The sequence below is a fragment of the Triturus cristatus genome, chromosome 7 (assembly GCF_964204655.1).
Source record: "Triturus cristatus chromosome 7, aTriCri1.1, whole genome shotgun sequence".
Lineage (NCBI taxonomy): Eukaryota > Metazoa > Chordata > Amphibia > Caudata > Salamandridae > Triturus > Triturus cristatus.
The window spans coordinates 1,406,300,172-1,406,322,028 of NC_140590.1; positions in this window are offsets into that span (position 1 = coordinate 1,406,300,172).

The window sequence follows — 21,857 nt, forward strand, 5'->3', positions numbered from 1 at the left end:
TCTTCAATGCCCTGCAGATCCTCATCATGGGAGTGATGCCACAAGACATTGCGCAGATGAATGCTGCTGCTACTTCTACATCCACATCTCACGCTCCTGATGTGTCAGTGTCACACAGTGCTGCATACCAAACACCACCACCCACATGTGAGGCACATGAAATGTCAGAGGACGATGATGAGGATGAATCTGACTCAGTGGTAAGAAGGAAGCAGTAGCATTCATCTCCGCCATATGGCATGTTACTGCTTTGTTCTGCCCTCTGCATCATGCCCTGGAATAACACCTTCCACTGTCCCCCGATACACCCTGCGACAATAACCTCCGACCTCGACATGCACTGCCATATTTTGTGTGCCCAACAATGACACAGCAATCTGACTGCGGACTGGACACTTCCTCTTACGAGTAACCTGACAATCCCCAAAGGACTCTGGCTGGCCCTCCACGGGGCAACATTGTAAAGTGTTGTTAGCATGGCCCAGTACTAAGACAGCTTCAACACTCCACTGAACGTGAACAATACATTTTAATACTCACAGATGTGTCATGTCTATGATTAAGCAATTATGAAAGCATGGACGAATGTAGGGCCAGTGATTCCCCCTTACGTCCATGTTGCCCATGTTGTGTGACTTGAGTCACAGGGTGCATCCCTGCATCATGATGGCATTGACCCCAAAAGAAGCCCTGTTGTCAATTGTAGGCCACAGATGACAGCCTCTATGTAATGATTTGCGACACATGTGATAGCCTGGTGAGTGGGATTCTGTACTATCTTTGACACACAGAAATTGCATTTTGAAAACGTGACACCCCAAACAGCCTCTCTGTACAGAGGTGACACACCCACCATCCATTTCCCATTTCAGAGATTGTCAGCACTACTGGTTGCACTTACACTTGTCACAGTGAGGCCCTGTACAAAGGAGTGACATGCACTCAGGAAATGTGTGTTGTAACGAATTTAGTTGCACATGCTGTACCTGTGGTCATTTTGTACTGTCCCATGATTGCTAAGGATTGTCACAATGTGACGTCCTCATGTGAAGAAACTGTCAATGATATTGTTCCTACGGGCTATTCCTGCTGCAGCTGCAGTGGGGTGTGGTCCACCTGCCTCATCTTCCTCATCATCGTCTGGTGCATTTGGCACTTGTATCCATGGGGCATTTGTGCGTACACATATGTAGTGCAACACACAACATGCAATGATCATCTTGCACATGATGTTTGAGTTGTAGAGGAGCCTTCCACCTGTGATGTCCAGGCACCTGAAACATGACTTCAACACGCCAAATGTGCATTCCACGATGCCCCTGGTGCGTTTGTGGGCCCAATTGTGCTGCCTCTCGGCCTGTGTGTTCGGGGCTCGGAGGGGTGTCATCATCCAAGGGCAGAGTGCATATCCTTGGTCACCTGTGACAGTGCAGAGAGACATGAGTCAATCATTGGTTCTGCATGATGTGTTGGCAGGCTCACTTGTTCATTGTTGGGTTACATGTGTGACTTACTGATTCCTGTATGACATGTACTGCTTGTAGAAAATGAGCGCCATCAATGTGTTTTACGTAGCCTCACTGCTGCTCCTCCCTCCCCCGAACCTATTTACTCGTGTGCGCTGCGCGATGCCATCACTTGCACTCCTACGGCACACCATTGACATGCCTGTCTGCGCATGTCCACAAGCATGACGACGACACTGTGATGTTGTGCGTTGTAGGTGGGCGGCCACGTGTGTGTAGGCCTATGGTAAGGACAGGGCGGACACAGATGTAGAGTTCATGGCTGGCTGATCTCGCGATGAGTTTGAGGGTAAACCTTTGGCTGATGCTGCGGTAATAGCAATACACACACAACAGTTGGCATGTATGATCCCGGACACCGAGCGGGCTTGCGCTCCATCATTTATCCCTTTGGCCGAGCCCGCACTCAGGGGGCATGCTACATTGCAACATTGTCCATTGCGGGACGGGTGGCGCCGACACTGCAACAGAGACACTCTCATTAGTTACTTCCTTGGCAAGCCCGGAACTCAACCACGCCCAGAGCCCCGGGGGAATGATCCACACCCCTATGCTGGACTGTCGTACGCCCACCCACTCCGCTTACGCTTACAGGGGGGTACGACACAGCTACATGTCCCAGGTCTTCCCCACTGGCTCAGGTAACATGGTTGCTTCCACTGTTCAGTACACTCCAAACAGCAGCAGTGTATGTCGCCATGGAAATGCCTGTGGTCTGCATACTCAAGTCTGTCCTGCACACCCACGCCACACTTGGCATTGTGTACATTCACATTCATGGGTCACTTGCCTCCTTCGCACATGCCTGGTTCCCACCTCTCCCCACAATCTGCTATTGTGTGGCTGAGGTGGCATGCCATTGATGGCTTTTGTACATGGCTGGCCCAGGTTGCCATGTTAAATTGTGTTGTCGTGTCTGGTATGTGGGCATTTTGGCTGTCATGTTGTTTGTGATTTTGCAATGTGTACATTCCCAGAATTGTGAGTTGTATGTTGGTGGGGGTTCAGGTGTGTGGTGTGTTAAGTTGTTACTTACCAACGAGCACTGCATTAACATAGGTGCCATCCTAAAAGCGCTGGTTGATGATGAACTGTCAGAAGATGAAGGAATCATGCACACTGCCTGGTTAGTTGGCGACGACATTGGTGAAGAGTCCACGGTAGTCCACTATTGCCTGCACATTGATGGAATGCGTGTGCTTCCTGTTGCGGTAATTGTGTGCAGTGGCGGCAGGGGGCACGAGGAGTACATGTGTGCAGTCGATTGCCCCCAACATGTACGGGAAGCCAGCTATGGCGTAAAAGCCTTGCTTGGTCTCCAGCTGTTCCTGCGCAGTGTGTGGGAAGTAAAGGTGCTGCGGTACCAAGCTGATGATGACATCCAAGACAGGTGTGAGGAACTTGGATAGGGCTGGCTGTGAGACTCCTCCAACTCTGGCAGTTGTTGGTTGGAAGGTCCCAGAGGCCAACAGGTGCAGCACAGCCAGCAGCTTTGTCTGCGGAGGGATGTTGGTTGTCCGCTGTGTTGGTACCGTCAGCCTGTGGCAATGAGTGTCAGGATGCGGAGGATGGTTGTCCTTTTGAGCTTGTAGTGGGCAATCACATCCTCTGGTGTTACGTCTGTGAGGCTGGTACGTTTTCTGAAGGTCCGCTGTCTTCGTCTGCACTGCCTCTGTGGTAGTCTGGGGGGTGGTGTGCTTGGGGGTGGTGGCGGTGGGTGTTGTGGCCCTCTTGGATGTCCGAGCTGCATTATCCGTAGCTCCATGGCATCTGTTGTTCTTCTAGTGTGGCTGTGGGCTGGGCTCCCATTTCTGGGGCAGGTTTTCTTCTGACTTTACACCAGGTTGGAGCAGGTGTAAAATCCCTGCTGCTAACACGCCTTATCGCATGTTTTGGGATCTTATCGCTGATTTGGTTGGTCATTATGAATATTGCGAAGTGGTGTTTTTGTGGCTTTTTGCACGCGAATGCCTACTCTGCATATCATTAGCGTTAGTTGCCGGTATCATCTGTGGCGATATTTTTTGCGGTGGCTATCGCAGGATAACTGGTGTTATGGGCTGTTAGCACCAGCTTGAGAATGCTGCGATAAATGTATCTCCACTTTGGCTGCAATAAAGTGCCTTTAACTCGGCGATGAGTCCTTGAGAATATCCCCCTCTGACTACAGATTACTGTGTAAAATGAAATGGGGCACAAATGCCCAGATTTCCTGTTTTCGGTCACGTTCCATGACTTGGTGAGAGTATGTGCAAAGCAAGCTGTTCTGCAACTGGCATGTCAGTATAAGTCTAGTACAAGGGTATAATGAATCCCTCATTTAAGGTACATTTTGCCACCTCCCTCTGCAGTCACCATATGAAAAACAGAAGTATACACTGCCTGCTAAAAATAGTTCTCGACTTTTCAAGTGAGTTTAAAAAAGCAACAGCTGAAAACATTCCTTTTTTTATTGTACATCAGAGTTTAGGGGCAAATTGTCATTATGCTGGTGGTATTTTAGGGAAAACATTATTTCAATATGTAAAAGTAGCCACATTTAGGGAGCAAGTGAAGAGGTTTTTTGCCTTGTCTGACATTGGTTTTTTTTGAGGTGTCGACTATAGCCAGCTTTAGCTGTCTGTTGGCTAGACCTATGATTGGATGCTTTTGTTCACTAACTTGTTTGTCTCCTCTTGATTGGATGGCTTTCTTTCCTATTCTTGTGTTTACCACCAATGAGAATTTGACATAGCAGAGCTACCTACCACTTCGGCAGTGTATTTGTATATTTGACCAAGAATTGATGTTGAAAGCTCGCTTGGTCTGTGATGTGGAACGTTTACTTGTCCAACACCTGCTGGTGAGCATCTCTCTCAATAATAGCACATAGACAAATGTGTATTATGCTGTAGAGCCCAGTGACTGCATTTATCCATCTGAGGGGCAAGGGCCACCAGAAAGGTACAAGATGAAAAAGACAATATTAGGGAAATGATCAACTTCTTCGGGAGTACACTTGCATCCTCTCTAGCATGCACAGACTGTGCGGCCTTGAAAAGGAGAGGTAGCTTGCACAACACAAGTGAGGCAAGTGGCTTCCCCATTCTGGAATTGGGGAATCATCTCTTCTCTGGTGAAAACGTGCATGTATATGGACTTTTACATAATAATAAATTGTGCACCCTCACATGGCATTTGGCCTGTGGCAATGTGTACAATGGCACCATGCAGTATCTGTAACCTAATACTTAATTCTTCTATGTCGGATCTCGGACTTCAGGATTAATCATCTGAGGGTAATCATTAACTGAGATCACCTTAAGGAGTCGCCTAATAGAGCTTCCCACATTCAATTTCCATCCAGCACAATGGGCATGACCGGCCTTTTTCAACATCTATGATAATTTTTATTAGCACAGAATTTCCCCAAGGCCTTAGAGAGGGATTTTGATTTCCTTGTTGCACTCACTTGATGGAGCAGGTGAAACAAAATTTTGTATACCTCCTCTAATTTGCATGAAAGTATTTAGGTAATCATTTTAAATCTAACTTGTACTAATTGGTTTGAAGTGAAATTTACTAACCAACTTTTACACCTTGATAAACACGAGATACACGTGGGACTAAAATGCTAATTGCATGGCAGAACAATTAATTAATTAACTATGGTACGCAAACTAACTTTAGATTGTGGTGAAATAGAAAATTGCATGATTTATGTTGCTTTTGTGATTGTTTGTGCTTCCAGGATTACAAATGGTGAGTATTTTCGCTTTAAATGTTGCTACAGCTAGGGAAATACTAATATATATTGGGATTAGTGTGGGTTTAAACATTAGAATCTCCATTTCTATATTTTAATTACTGTTAAGTCTGTTTTTGCTTACGTTGGCATTCGGGCCTACTAGGCCGCAGTACTTAAGATGGAGTCTTCCCCGTGAACACCACCATGTGAGCGCGATGACTTCTGAGCAGAATCGGATGGCTCTGGAGATCTCCAAATGACCTCAGATCTGTGACACCGTGTTCCTTGTCAAGGGTGAACGTGTTTGGCTGCCAACTGACTATGCTGTGAGAACAGCGAAGGGAACAATACAGAACCTGTACTGAAATGCTTTCGCTTCTTTTCAACATTACATTCGCAACTATCGTCTGGGAAGAAAAGGGATATTATAAACTTTGCGCCTTCCTATGCCAAGTCTCATGGAGAACCAGTTCACCCTGGGAAACTTTTAGAAAACTTGTAGATAACCCCGGACTGTCCAATCAGAACATTTCTCTACCCCTAAATTTGTTGCACATTAGCATGAAGTAAGAGGGAAAAAGGGTATAAAATGCCCTCATCCGCCAAAGGGGGGTGGTCATCGGGCTGATCTTTCATGGCGTTGGGTCTGCATTGAGCTGGTGAAGATTTCCATGGTTTGCTTTGGGTTTCTTTGATTTTGGGAAGTTATTTCGTCTGATGGTTTCATTTTTGCTGTGGGTCGGACAGTTTATCCCGGAGATTGTACCAGAGAATGCGGATAATTCTCTGTTTGCTCAGAGGGGCACCAACGTTTACTAATTGGTAATTATTAAATGCGCTTTCTAAATCTATGCTTACTTACCAAAGGTTCAATTTCTCTTTGAAATAAACTGAATTTATACTATGACCTGTAGTGCATAAATGCTAATGCAGAGAAAATCATTATTAGATAAACAAAATTGAATTAATAAGAAATGAGTTTGTGGTTCTTTAATTGATTACAGAAAATAATCAAATGTTTCCTAGGCTTTAATTGTGTTTTAGCTGGTTCTAATTCACCATCAACCAGTCTAACTAATTGGTCCATCGACAAAGTGGTGGAGTGCCTTGATGTTAAGGTCAGGATTCTGTAGGTGCACGTGTATAAAATGTATATAATGTAAAGAAATGTAATCCTGATAGGTAATAAGGTACCCACATGTCCAGCGCTTTTTCTCCTGTGTCTGGATTCGAATGAGACGAGTGCGTTTTGGTGTTATGGGCCCCACCAATGAATGAGTGTATGGACGAGTTGTTGTGATTATGAATCTGTGACATAGGGAGAATATGTACATTTTAATCATTTCGCTGCATCACACTCATTGGTGAAATGTGGGCAGGTATTAAGATAGTCTATAGAATTGAATTAGCTTCCATGTCCTCCCGAGATGGTGGGTTTTGTACATTCCCTTTGTGTCCAATTCGACATGCGTGTAACCTCACGTTAACAAGATTAATGTCCCAGTATCTAAATATAATGTTAAAGGCAACATGTAAGGATTCCGAGATAGTAGCCATTTTACCTGAATCTGGCAAGCAGCTAATCTTTGTTTATATTGTTTCAAAGAAAATAATCCACCTATGATTTTTTATTATTTATGAGTTTGACCCAAAAACGAAAGAAGAAATCCTAAAACTGAGAATCCTTCATCCAAAAGAAAGAAATGAACATCAAGGTTACCCATAATAGTCCAGAGAAAAACTATGGGGTAAAGCGACTTTTGTTGTCCAAGGAGGAGTACAAATTTTGTCAACCACCTATGCAGACCATCTTCACTATTGAGCTGGGCATTGCACTGCATGTTGTCTTTCTGTTACAGAGGCGACCAAAATGAATGGGCTATGTAGTTCACTGCTCAATTCATGGGGCCGTTCATAATGTAGACAGCCCTTATTGACAGTGGGCATCAGTGTACGCTGCTGAACTTACACAGCATCATGAACTGTGAACCCCCTTTCAAGTATTGGGTTTGAGAACAGAATAAGGATCTGTGACTGCCCTGCTCACCAATAGGGAAGATTTACTCTGACATCTGACACCACAAGCCCATCAGGTTTGATTCTGGATAAACATGGAATGGAAAGGAGAAGGGGGAAGGTGAGATTGTTGGTCTTAAGATCGTCTCCATCACATAAAACAAGAAAAACACATTTATCATTGCATTAATTTTCAAGGTAATGATTTGATATGTTGTAGTCATCAATAAGAATCTAATCAGAGTGATTAATCTGTCATTTGCTCATGGATTCACATGTAGTTACCTCAGCCATAGAGAAACCTTGAGATTGAAAAATTGGTCAGTGGATTCAGACATAATCATGTCATGGAGGCTGAAAATCTTAGTATATTACTCATTCAAATATCTAGATTACTTTTTTACAATATATTCCAATAGGGTTAAGAGCTAGTGGTGACAGTAAATTCTCTTCCAAAATTATTTTTAAAGCTAAGATGTACAAAACTCTCAACATCGCAGCCTATCACGGGAAAATTACGCCGTGCCAACCAACAATTCACAACGTGGCAGTAGCATGCGATAGTCACCAGATAACGAGTCAAATGGCCACACAAAAATCAACGCCACGCCACAAAAATGCGAAACGTGAACCCCAAAAATCATGCGATGAGGCCAATCGTGGTACAAAAAGTAGCTAAAACCAGCCACAGGCTTGCAAATCCCACGAGTCTGGCGGGAAAATGCACCATATAAACCACAGAAACAACACACCAGAAACAAGCCAAAGCACGTAGCAACATGGATGCACCCTGACCCAGCGCAGAGGCCAACGCGAACCCCACAACTCCAACAGACCACCAGCAACGGGGACGGGGATGGCCAAGGAGAAGAGGGAGAGGAAGACGGGGTGCAGTCCGTATCAAAACCAGATCAGCGTCGCGGAGATAACAGAACACTACCAGCAACTGACCCACAAGTAGACCACCTGGAATGCAGTCGGAGTGCCGAGGAGGCCAATCGAGGAGGCCAAGTGGCACTGGCATGATGTGACAACCTAAACCAGGCACAAACCCGTTGCCAACAGGAAGGCTGCCACAGCGACAGGAAGTGGCAGGCCTGTGCCACAGGAGGAGCTGGAGGAAACCGAGGCCACATCAGTGTGGAGATGGTGCAAGGAGTAGGGAGTACGGACACAACTCGAGAGGACCTGACACAACATCAACAGGGTGAGTAACAACCATGGAAGGGGGACGGGATCACATACGTTGGTGTCTATTACCCTTCAGGGACCACCTACACCCCACAAAGGAGAGCCACACTGCCATAGGGACACATGCAGATGCACATTCCCAGTACACAACCACACCCAGGGGCACACACATATCAGTCACACACCCACGTTGGCCCTGCGTACGACGGCCCAGGCCACTCCCGTTACGAATTGAGTGGGTGACGACAAAGCTACATGTCCAATCTCAAACCCGATGCCTGCGGTGACATGCCTGCATCTGCTATACACCTCACAAGGTAATTTCGTAGGGCCCTGGACCCCCATGCATACAACAAGACCACAGGAACACACGCAGACATGATGTTGAACTGGCTACGGGCACGTGCGCCCAGCCCCTTTATTGGCAGGGCCACATGTACAGTGACGCCTGTGCTGGATGTGTGTGGGGTGGGTGCAAGCCAGCCCTCAGAGAGTTGTTGATGTTGGCAACAAATACAACAGTTAACACAATGAATACGTAAACAGACAACACCAGCATCACAGGGACAACTGTGGAGCATCATGGAGGTAGCCTGAGCAAGTCCAGAGGGCACACAATGAGCAAACAGAAGTGTCCGTGAGTTGCAGCGCACTGAGGTCTGGGCACTACAGCTGAGCGCGCCCTTGTGAAGAAAAAGTCTCGGATTGTGTCCCTTCGAGATATTCCTGATGCAGATGCAGTGGGGTGTGTTACACCTGCATCATCTTCCTCATCAATGTCCCAGGTCTCCCACACTGTTTGAGGTGTCATTGCTGCGCAACCTCTCCACAGGACAAAACTCAATCAGTAATGGACTATGGCTTGCGGTGCACTGAGTCAGTGGCACCTGGAGTGCCTAGCAGGGTATCAGTCTGATGATGGCATCCACGACAGGTGTGAGCAACTCCGTAAGTCTGTCATGACCACGTTTCTGGCAGATGGTGGTTGGAGGTGGTCCTGGCGGTGGTGGCATGTGCCTCCTGCGGTTATGCGACGTCCGGGCCAGTAAGGACTCGATTTGGTGTGTGAGCCCTGGTGAACCGCAGTTGTGGCCAGAGGCAGCAGACAGTGCAGAGCCACAGACACATGGCGTTGATGACCCTAAGGCCATCGCCTCAGAGGCCATCCAATATCTCAGAAGGAGGGGTCCCGGACCTGACCAGCACAGAGTTAGTGGTCCCGTATGCACAGTGGCCGGCACAGGCACCCTGCCATGGGACGGTGACTTCCGGTGCTCTGAGATTGGTCTACGCGCAGTGAGCGGGTCCTCATCGATGTCGAAGGTGAATGTGGCAGAGGCTTGTGGGGGACAGAGGAAGGTGTCTTCCAGGGTATGATGCGGAAGGTCTGATGTTATTCAGAAGCAGCAAATGGTGGAGTGGAAAGCAACAGCCTAGTTTTCACCACCACTTCGGGATCAGCTACATGAGAATGAAAACTAGCCCCTAATCCATAGACTCAGATGCCACAAATGTACGACCAGAGAGTCTCCATGAATGTCGGGGAACAGACTTAGTGGCACTGGTGCTGAGAGGGGATGCAGTCTGCGATGATGCCGGTACACTGATATGAACTCCGCCATCGCTAAATCAAGACTGTGACTTACTGGACCGCAGTTTAGGCCGGAGGCAGCGGTCAGTAGTGGCCCACACCCACCTGTCGTTGGCTCGCGATGCACAGAGTTAGTGACACCAGGGCAGTTGTCGGTAGTGTTCGATCACCTCCGTAATGATGATCCTAATCCCTCCGGACTGCAATGCGTCATCCTCTTACACCTTGCCTTTCGTGCGATAATATGTATTCTGCCTTTGAATAATCGATGTCCAGTTCCAATTCTGTGACCTACTCTTGCGCAGCGTTGGCCGAGGGCAGTAGTCCGCGTAGGCCCACAGACATGTGTGGTTGTAATGCTAGGCACAGACTTGGTGGGCATGAAAGACAGGGGGTTGATTCTATAAGGATTTCAGAGGCCGGAATCAGTTCAATGACCTTATAAACACAAATTTGCCTCTGACACCATTAATCACACTATTTCTTTTCTCAACAATCCTATTTATTGACTGCGAGTTTCAATTAAATTTTTTCTTTTTGCACAATTATTTTAGAAAGAGAGAACACTTCATCATGTAGACTTACACCTATCTTTTACATAAAACGTATAAATGTCTTGTACACTTTTTTTGACCGTAGTGTAGGCCGGAGGCGGCAGTAGAGTACGTCAACGAGAAAGGTCTAAAGCGGGCCTGTGTCGTGGGGGCCGTAATGGTCTGGGAGACTGCCAAGGTTGCAGGCCTCGGGCTTGGAGCTTGCGCAGGCATGTGGTGGGCCCTCCTTGACACACGCCAGTGTCGAAAGGTGATCAGTGTGTGGTGGCTGCGCAGGGGCAGGCCTGACAGGTTCGGGGTCCAGAGGGCCAGGGTAAGGAAGGCGCACAGGATCGCAGGCAACTCCACTCACAAGGATGGCGTCGGCCTTGTTGCATGGTGAGAGGCACTGCCCTGGCAGAGACGTTGGGCTTTCTGGAAGAGGACCATGCCTAGGGCTGCGTGCTTTTTGTTCACACCCCTACGCTGGCCTGGCGTACGCTGGACCATCCCATCCCACTCCGCTCACGTTTACAGTGGGGGCGTAGCAGGCAACATTACCGTGAACTCCCCCGCTGGCTGGGGTGACATGGTTGCGTCCACTGTCCACTACTCTCCATGCACCAGCGGTGTATGCCTCCATGGATATGGGTGTGTTCGGCATACTGTGGTCTGTCCAGCACATCTCCGCCATCTTGGCATTATGTGCTTTCCCAGTCATGGTTCTCCTGCCTCCTTCACACATGCCTGGTTGCCACCACTCCCCACATTGGGCCAGTGTGTGGCTGAGATGCCATGCGGTTGATGGCTCATGTTCACGGCTTTCCCAAGTTACCATTGTGAGTTGTTCTGTTGTGTCTGGTGTGTGTGCATGTTGTTTTGTATGTTGGTTGTGATTTTGTGATATGTGCATTGTCAGAGTTGTAAGTTGCATGGTTGTGGAGTTGAGGTGAGTGGGGTGTTCATTTGGAACTTGCAAGGGGCTGTGCATTTCCCTTGGTGCCATCCTGGGGATGCTGGTTGCTGATGGACTGTCGGAGGATGGAGGAATCGTGCACACTGGCTGGGTATTTGGAGGCGAGATTGGTGGACGTTTCACGGTGTTCGGTTGTTGCCTACACATTGATGTGAGACGTGTGCTTTCTGTTGCGGTGATTGTCTGCTGTGTCGGCAGGGGGCACAGGTATGACATGTGTGCTATGGATTGCCCCAAACACGTGCGTGCATCCAGCTATAGTGTATGGGTCTTGCTTGGTGTCCAGCGGATCCTGCGCATTGAGTTGGACGTATAGGGACTGGGGTAACACGCTGATGGTGATGTCCAGGTCAGGTGTGAGGGACTTTGATGTGGCTGGCTGTGTGACTCCTCCGACTGTGGCGGGTGTTGGTTGGGGGTACCATTGACCAACAGGTGCAGCACAGCCAGCAACTTTGTGTGGGGTGGGATGTTAGTTGTCCACTGTGTTAGTGCCGTCGGCCTGTTGGGCGTTGTTGGTCAGGATGCGTACGATGGTTGTCCTTTTGAGCCTGTAGTGGGCAATGATATTGTCAGGTGTTGGTCAATAATAGCAAAAGGTACCCCCTGATATAATTTTAGATCCTAGAGGAGGGGGGTATTTTCGGACAGAACACTGAAAAAACCTCTAACAGACTTATATTTCTTTCAGGTATAGCCTAAAGCTTATAAACGCCCCCAACACGCACACATTTTTTTAACCTTTTACAAGAAAACATTTCAAAATGACAATCCTTATTTGAAAAAATATACTATTTTTATTTTTCGATTTTACTTTTCAAAAAGTGATAATTCATTCATAAAGACAGTGAATTCGCAAATCACAAAATTCCATAACAATATAATAGCAACATTCAAGATAAATATACACAAAATAATTTTTGGGAATAATTCAATTCTATTTAGCTACCTACCCCAACCAACTCATACAAAAGCAGCAAACACACTCCATCTCATACCAATCATTCATACTATCATACCACATGAAAATTTAAAGTACAAATTGTGACATTTTATGTGAAATATAGAAACATCCCAACAAATTTGACAGTGTCTAGAAATCCCTGTATCATTTCATTATGATATAGGGACAACTCTTCAATCTCTTGTTCTATGTAAGTCACTGAGCAGTTCCCAAAGGTCAATGGTCGACGTACGTTTCGGTGGAACAAACATACTTTTCACCACCTTCTTCAGGACCAATATTTAGGTTTGTACAGATATTATATTAAAAGAAGGAGCAGGGGTATCTGACAAAGACGAGTATACAATCCTAGCTAGTGGCTCTAATCATCCTATAGGCCACTCCAGGAACACGAAAAATCCTCTCCACACCACTCAAAAATGAGGATGGAGATGTACATGGAACCATATAGTTCATGTATCCAACACCGAGACAGTCAAATATTTTATTTTAATGGCGCTGAGGTCCTTAGATCATAACAGCACGAGATAGTTCAAGCCTAGGCTCCATATGTGTCCGGGTATTTGCACATTCCGATATTATTTAATGTCAGATTCAGAATAACCACGTTGGGTCCGGCGCGTTGGTGATGCTCAAGGGGAGGTGTTGGGTCTGTGTGGCTGGTGCGTCACCTGGGGGTCCGCTGTTTTGGTCTGCGCTGTGTCTGTGGTGGTTGGGGTCCTGGGGTGGTGGTGGTGGGTGTTGTGGCCCTCTTGGGTGTCTGGCCCGCATGACCAGTGGCACCATGGCATCTGTTGCCCTTCCGATGTGGCTGTGGGCTGTGCTCCCTTTTGTGGTGCAGGCTGTGGTCCGACTTTGCACCAGGTCAGAGCACGTGTTATTTTCCTGCTGCTAACGCACCTGTTTTCTTATCTCAGTTCTGGCTGGTCGTTGTGAATGTTGTGGAGTGCTGTTGTTGCGGCTTGGGGCACGGGAACGCCTACTCTGCATCTCATTAGCGATATTTGCTGGGGTCCTCTGTTGCGATGTTTTTTGCGGCTGCTATCGCGGGTAAACTGGTGCTGTGGGTTGTTAACACCAGCTTGTGAATGGTGCGATAGATTTATCGTAACTTTGGCTGCGATAAAGTGCTGTTAACTCGGCGACAGCTCCCTGTGAATATCCCCCTGTGTTTTTCCTATTCAGAAAAAAACATTCTCGCCAAATTGCTATTTTCACATCGCAAAATGTGTTGGTACCGTAATAATGGTTTCTCTTTAATGATTATGTTTAAACGATTCTCTAATTGTAATTCTTATTAATCACGACTAGAGATGCGGTGTTTTTGCGAATATCACTGTGTCTTCGAATGATTGCATCGCAGATTCAGAACTGTTCCTGTATCATTCATTCTGAGCCTGGGAAAGGAGCAGCCCTCTGTAGCTCTTCCATAATATTGTACAGGGAAGAAAAAATGCCCCCACAGAAGCCATAGGAGGAGTTCAGCAGAAAGAGGAGTAGACAATTTAATGGCGTGGAGTGATACATCCTTGTTGAGGAATGGGTTGTGGAGAAGAACATTTGGTTGGAATTCCTCCCTTACTGCCCTAGAGTCTACAAAAACAGAAGTGGAGAACAATCCAAATCAGGATAGAAGTTGTTGGAGTGTCAAATAGAAGCGTGGAAGAGATATGGCAAAGATTGTGCGACCTCAGGTGGAGAGCAAAAGAACAAATAGCCACCAGGAGACAAAAAGCAGCTGCCACAGGTGGAGTACCAAGCTCAGGGGAATCTTATTCTTTTTGTTAATATTATATATTTAAATACAGAAATTACAAAGCTATTTACAGGAACTTTTTACAACAAATACAGACAGAAATCATGTCAGGTTTTACAAAAGCCTTTAACACAAAGTTATGGGTAATGTAGTCCAATCTTTTTTCTGTTGAATAACGTCAAAGCAATGGTAAGTCGGATATAAGTCAGGCAGTGAGGCATCTATGCCATACAATAGCATCAGACACACAGGCAAACAGGAGTAGACAATGACAAAATTATAAGTGCTTACATGTTGGTCAGTGGCCCCCGAAATAGTGCCGCCTGGGGCGGGCCGCCCCCATCGCCCCCATTGCCCCCACCGACCCCCTCTAGCTATGCCACTGCTTGGAGTAGGTGCACTAACCCACTGAGCTTTCAGACCAGCAGTCAATCTGGAGTGACTGACCATGTCTTGGTTTTACGTATTTATAACGAAAAACCAACTTGAAGAAACTGGGGCCACATGCACAAATGTGTTTGACAGTTGCAAACCGTCTGATTCTCCGAATCAAAGGGTTTGCGATGCTAAAAAATATTTGGGGATTTCTTAAAACCATTCACCGATTCGGAAGACTCTTTACGAAACAGCAAATGGCTTTAGAAACGGAGCACGAAAAGCAGCTTGGAAGAGACATGCTGTGGGAGTCCCTTCAAAACTGCGGTTTGCGACCCTGATTCTGGTTGCAAACAATTGATCAGTTATCGACTCCCAACTTGGGGTGGTGACTGATTTGCAAAGGAATCAAGGTGGCACAGGGAGAGCGAACAGCTGCCCTGGGACCACCGCCTGCCCCCACTCAAGATTTTTCAAAAATGTGAAAACCTTTTTTTTTTAAAAGTCACATTTCCTGTAAGGAAATGGGTCTGTTTTAAAAAGAGTTTAAAATTTTTAAATGCAAATAAAGGCATAGTGGTGTGCTGACCCGTGTATGCCAACCACTGTGCCTCTCGAGGCCGGGTCACCCCCTTGCTCCCTCGCCTGCTGATCCTGCTAGCCAGCCTCCTTGCTAGCCTCCTGCCTGCCGCCACCGACCGTCGCCCCCCCAGCACCCCCGAGCGGCCCAGCCACAGCTGAGCCGCCCGCTCGCCACTTTTCCTGCCACTGGCCCCCTGCGGCCCCGCCCACCACCGGCCCATTGGCCCAGCCGCTCGCCCAGCCCAGCAGACCCGCCCTCCCGTCCCCCTTCTTAAGGGGAGAGCCTGGTTGCCGCGGGAGTGACCACTGTGCCTCTCGAGGCCGGGTCACCCCCTTGCTCCCTCACCTGCTGATCCTGCTAGCCAGCCTCCTTGCCAGCCTCCTGCCTGCCGCCACCGACCGTCGCCCCCCCAGCACCCCCGAGCGGCCCAGCCACAGCTGAGCCACCCGCTCGCCACTTTTCCCGCCACTGGCCCCCTGCGGCCCCGCCCACCACCGGCCCATTGGCCCAGCCGCTCGCCCAGTCCAGCAGACCCGCCCTCCCGTCCCCCTTCTTATGACGCCCCCTGAGCGACCGCGCAGCGGACGTGCTCAGCGGGAGCACCGATTGAGCGCCGAAGGTGCGCCAAAGGTAAGCCCGTCTGCGCCCGTCCGCGCCTGGACCGCGCCCAGTGCCAGGACCCCTGGCCCCCGCAGACCCCAGCCCACCCGCCAGACGTACGACGCCGCCACCCTCAACGCACTCAACAACGGCCGATTCCCAGGATGCTACCGAGCCACCCCGAGACGCACCCACGGACCCTTCTGCTGCAACGCCTGCAAGTTCTCCTGCATCCAGACCTGCCCCGCACCAGCACCCGCCAAGCCGAACACCAGCAGCAACCACCTCAAGTGCATCCTACTCAACACCCGCTCCGTCCACAGACACACCATCGAACTCTGGAACCTCCTCGACACCACAGCTCCTGACGTCGCCTTCCTCACGGAAACCTGGATGAACGACTCCTCAGCGCCAGACATCGCCATCGCCATCCCAGAGGGTTACAAGATCACCCGAAGAGACCGAGGCAACCAGACTGGAGGAGGCATTGCCATCATCTACAGGGACACCATCCGCATCACGACCAACACCGACGACACCCTGACAACCGCCGAACACCTGCACTTCCAGATCCACACGGACCCCAAAACCACCCTCAGAGGCACCCTCATCTACCGACCCCCGGGACCACGCACACAATTCAGCGAAGACATCGCCGACTTCATCAGCCCGCACGCCCTCCCCTCCCCTGACTACATCCTCCTGGGGGACATCAACTTCCACCTGGAGAACAACAACGACCGCAACACCAACACCCTACTTGACAACCTCGCCAACCTCGGACTCAAGCAGCTGGTGACCACCCCCACCCACCTCGCCGGACACACACTCGACGCTGTCTTCTCATCCAGCAAGGACATCGTCTTCAGCCACGCCACCGGACTCCACTGGACGGACCACAGCTGCGTCCACTTCACCTTCAGAAGATCCACGATCCACCACCACCGGCAACAGGTTGCTCGAAGAAACTGGAACAAGATCACAGCAGACCAGCTCGCCGCTTCCCTGAGCCAGCACCCTCCCGCCAGCTCAGCGAACCCCAGCCAGGCCGCCGACAACCTCACGAAGTGGATCAGCAACTGCGCAGACGACCTCGCCCCACTGAGGACCCCGCCGAGCAGACCCGGCAGCAAGAAGGCCCCATGGTTCACCGACGAACTCAAGAGCTCCAAGAAGAACTGCCGAGCCCTCGAGAAAGCCTGGAGAAGGGAGCCAACACCGGACAACATGACCACCCTCAAGCTTGCCACCCGGAAGCACCATCAACTGATCCACGCCACCAAGAAAACAGCATTCAAGGACCGGCTGGACAACAACGCACACAACTGCAAGGAACTCTTCAACATCATGAAAGAGCTCTCCAACCCCAACGCCGGAAACAACGACATCACCCCGTCGCAAGACCTCTGCAACTCCCTCGCCTCCTACTTCCACAACAAGATCGCTGACATACACAACAGCTTCAGCCCACAAACAACGCTCCCAACGACCGCACCAACGCCCCCCACCACCACCCTCAGCGCCTGGACCCAGATCAACACAGAAGACACCATCTGCACGATGAACTCTATCCACTCCGGATCTCCGACCGACCCCTGCCCCCACCACGTCTTCAACAAGGCCGACGCTGTCATCGCACCCCACCTGCGGGACATCATCAACACCTCCTTCGACACCGCCACCTTCCCTGAGAGCTGGAAGCATGCCGAACTCAGCGCTCTACTAAAGAAACCAACAGCGGACCCCACCGAACTCAAGAATTACCACCCCATCTCGCTCCTCCCGTTCCCAGCCAAAGTCATCGAGAAGACCGTCAACAAGCAGCTGGCCGCCTTCCTCGAGACGAATGGATCCTTTGACCCCTCACAGTCTGGCTTCCGAGCCAACCACAGCACCGAGACCGCCCTCATCGCTGCCACCGATGACATCCGAGCCCTGCTGGACAACGGTGAGACAGCGGCCCTCATCCTCCTAGACCTCTCTGCGGCGTTCGACACTGTTTGCCACCGCACCCTAGTGCAGCGCCTCAGCAACATCGGAATCCAGGAGAAGGCACTGGAGTGGATCATCTCCTTCCTCGCTGGAAGGACACAGAGAGTCCGCCTACCTCCGTTCAGATCTGCAGCCACGGAAGTCATCTGCGGCGTTCCTCAGGGCTCCTCGCTCAGCCCCACCCTCTTCAACGTCTACATGAGCCCCCTTGCGGCCATCGCACGCCAACACAACCTCAACATCATCTCCTACGCGGACGACACCCAGCTGATCCTCTCCCTGACCAACGACCCCGCCGCCGCCAGAGCCAACCTTCACGATGGGATGAAAGACGTAGCCGAGTGGATGACGACCAGCCGCCTGAAACTGAACTCTGACAAGACGGAAGTCCTCATCCTGGGCTCCTCGCCCTCCGCCTGGGACGACTCCTGGTGGCCCCCCGCCCTGGGCACCGCACCCAAACCGACAGACCACGCACGCAACCTGGGCTTCATCCTGGACACCTCCCTCTCCATGACCAGACAAGTCAACGCCGTCTCCTCGTCTTGCTTCAACATCCTGCGCATGCTACGTAAGATCTTCCGGTGGATCCCCACCGAGACCAGGAAGACGGTCACCCAGGCCCTCGTCACCAGCCGACTGGACTACGGCAACGCCCTCTACGCTGGTACCACCGCCAAGCTCCAGAAGAGACTCCAGCGGATCCAGAACGCCTCAGCCAGACTCATCCTCGACATCCCCCGACGCAGCCACATCTCCGGACACCTGAGAGACCTGCACTGGCTCCCCGTCAACAAGAGAATCACCTTCCGTCTCCTCACCCACGCACACAAAGCCCTACACGATCAAGGCCCGAGCTACCTCAACAACCGCCTCAACTTCTACGCTCCCAAATGCCATCTCCGATCAACCAGTCACGCCCTCGCCATCGTCCCCCGCATCCGAAGAGCGACAACAGGAGGAAGGTCCTTCTCCTACCTGGCCGCCAAGACCTGGAACTCCCTCCCGACCGACCTGCGCCTGACCCAAGACCACCTCTCCTTCAGGAAGAAGCTCAAGACCTGGCTGTTCGAGCAGTAGCGGCACCCCCCCCCCAAGCGCCTTCAGACCCTCCGGGTGAGTAGTGCGCTCTATAAATGTCTTTGATTGATTGATTGATTGATTGATTGATTGGCAAGGTCTACATCTGTAGACGTGGCTCTAACATCGAGGTAGAATTTGTACATCAGAGAAGAGATGCAGCCAGAAGTCAGGCACAAATAAACACACTTATTTGGAGAAATACAAACATCTAACATGTCAAATACATCATATATTGGCCAAAATGAAAGACAAGAAGGGTACAGTATTAGTAGTGTTTCTGTTACACCCAAGCTTTATCCTACTAGAACAACAAGAAGTCTAACTTTATATTGAAATCCAGTTTAACATCACGTCCAGTTGAAAAATCAACTTGTAGAGGGACTTAAATTATTACATTCTTTTGAAAACAAATTGAAGGAAATATGGTTCTAATTATTGTTATGTGGCCAAATAAAATTGTATATTTTGTGGTATTCTTTTTGTTATATAAAGAAAACTAATTATAGCTAAAAATAAACATTATTGGGTGAGAAAAATAATGTGATGATTTTTTTATTACCTGAAAAATATTTGTTAGTCACGTCAATTCTGCAAAATCATATACAAGTATGGTAGCATTTTGGCTGGGGGGTGGAAGTCTAATCATATGTTGGTCCTCATTGTTAGAGTTATCTGAAACCATTTCTGAAAGCTTGGTTCTTCTACCTGCAATGTTGGTGTGAAAAATCATGTTGTTGGTTGACCTGGTTGTGAACACTTGTCTAGCAGCAACCACAATCCTTGTCAGGGTGAGACACAAGCCAACCCTAAATTATCCTGTGTTCAATCCTCTGGTAGCTTGGCACAGAGCAGTCAGGCTTAACTTATAGGAAGTGTGTACAGCATTTATGCAACACTTCCAGCAGTGATGAAGCAAAGAACACCTCACAAAAAGGATCCCACACCGCGTTTGATAGATAGAGTTATTTTTCATAAATGCAACAAGACCAAAACAACAAAAATCCAACACATTGAATGGGAGTTTCCGCAAATTTGAAGATTAAGTGAAAATAGCTCCAAAAAGTACAAATCGCAAACTGTGGATATCTGGTGGCACCGGACCGGGTCAAAGTCAGACGTTCAGGTCAACTGAGTTGGAGAATGGGCTGGCTACAGGGACCCAGTTAGACCCACTGAATGAAGTACCTTAAATCCTGTATTGCGGAGCGTTGTGAGGGTCTGCTTCGAAGATGTCCTGTGCAGCCAAGCCTGTCGTGCAATGTCCTGCATCGTTTTCGAGGATCCACTTGATGAGGGCTTGAGATGCGAAGTCCGGAGTCCAGGATGCACCGCGCAGTCAGGGCGATGCAGCGGTTCTGTGGGGCCGTGAGGTTATGATGCAGAGTCCATCGTTATCGTCGAGGCTGCTTTCGATGAGGGATGCGAGAGCCTACACCGAGGATGTGTCGCACAGCAGGAGTTCTGTGTAGCAGGTCTTTGCGATGGAGGAGACCCAAGCAGCACAGTGATTTGTCACTTCTGCTCTGGGTTATGCCACACAGCAGAGGTGAATTGGTGGTGCGGCCAGAGTACCTTATACCCACTTCTAATGGTCCAGGATTGGGGCGGCACCCCTTGTCATGGTAGACTCACTGATTGCAGACTCTAGGTGCTGGGGTCAAGGTAGTTGAAGCTTTCGGTCCCTGAAGCTCAAGTCAGGAGGCCAGCCAACTAGCCCTTTGAGTCACTCTGGTGGTCCTGGGTGGTCCTTCTCATCCAGGCAGGAGGGCAGCAGATAGAAGGCCAGCACTATAGGGCAGCAGTCCTTGAGAGCAGCAGTCCAAAACACTAATTTCTCCTGACAGAGTATCCACAGGTCCAGAAGTGTCCTGAAGACTTGGTGTCCACTACTTTTTTACCGGGCTGTGTCTTTGAAGTGGGTAGCATCTTCATTTGAGGTTCCCTGGCATCCTGCCTTCCCTGTCCTGGCTCCAGACTACAGGGGGCTTGCAACCCTTTGTATGGAGGCAGAACACAGCCTATTCAAGTGTGAGTAGGGCTGTGGTCAGCTATGCTGCCCATCCCGACACACCTAAGCTCTCTTTTGTGTGTGGCTGTCTCGGAATAATACACAAAGCACAATTGCAGAATACACCCAGTCATGTGACACAGAGTCAGGCTGCAGGTACGATAATGCAAACTTTCCAAAAGTTCATTTTCAAAATTGTAATTTAAAATCTGACTTCGCCATAAGTGAGGACTTTTTTTACAATTCCAAAGACACCAAACATGAACTACTTTCCTGCTTCCATTTGGAAATTACAGCTTATTAAATGTAATAAAGTACCTCCAAAGTTGTCCTATTTGCGAGGTAGGCCTTGCAGTAGTGAAAAACGAATTTAAGAGTTTTCCACTACAAGGACATGTAAGAAGTAGAAGTTCATGTCCTACTTTTTAAACACATTGCAGCTTGCCCTTTGGGCTGTCAAGGGCCTACCCTAGGGATGACTTACATGTATTTAAAACTAAGGTTTGGAACAGGCAAAAGGTTTATTTCGCAACTTCGAAACAGCAGTTTAAAACAGCACACATAGACTGCAGTGGTAGGCCTGAGACATGCTTAGACTGCTACTTAAGGGGGTGGCACAATAAGTGATGCAGGCTGGCTAGTGGTATTTAATTGACACGCCCCAGACAAAGGCAGTGCCACTTTACTAGAGGCATACAAGTGAATTAAATATGCTAATTGGGTATAAGCCAATTCTACTATGTTTTAAGGAGAGGGCACAAGGACTTTAGCACCGTTTAGTAGTGGTAAAGTATGCAGAGTCCAAAACCCATCAAAAATTAAGTCAGCAAACAGGAGGGTTGAAGCAAAAACCTGGTGAGACCATCAGCATTGGAGTGGTTTGTTCCAGAATGGTGTTCCACTATAAAGTCCACTTCCTGTATCCATTTGGGTTTA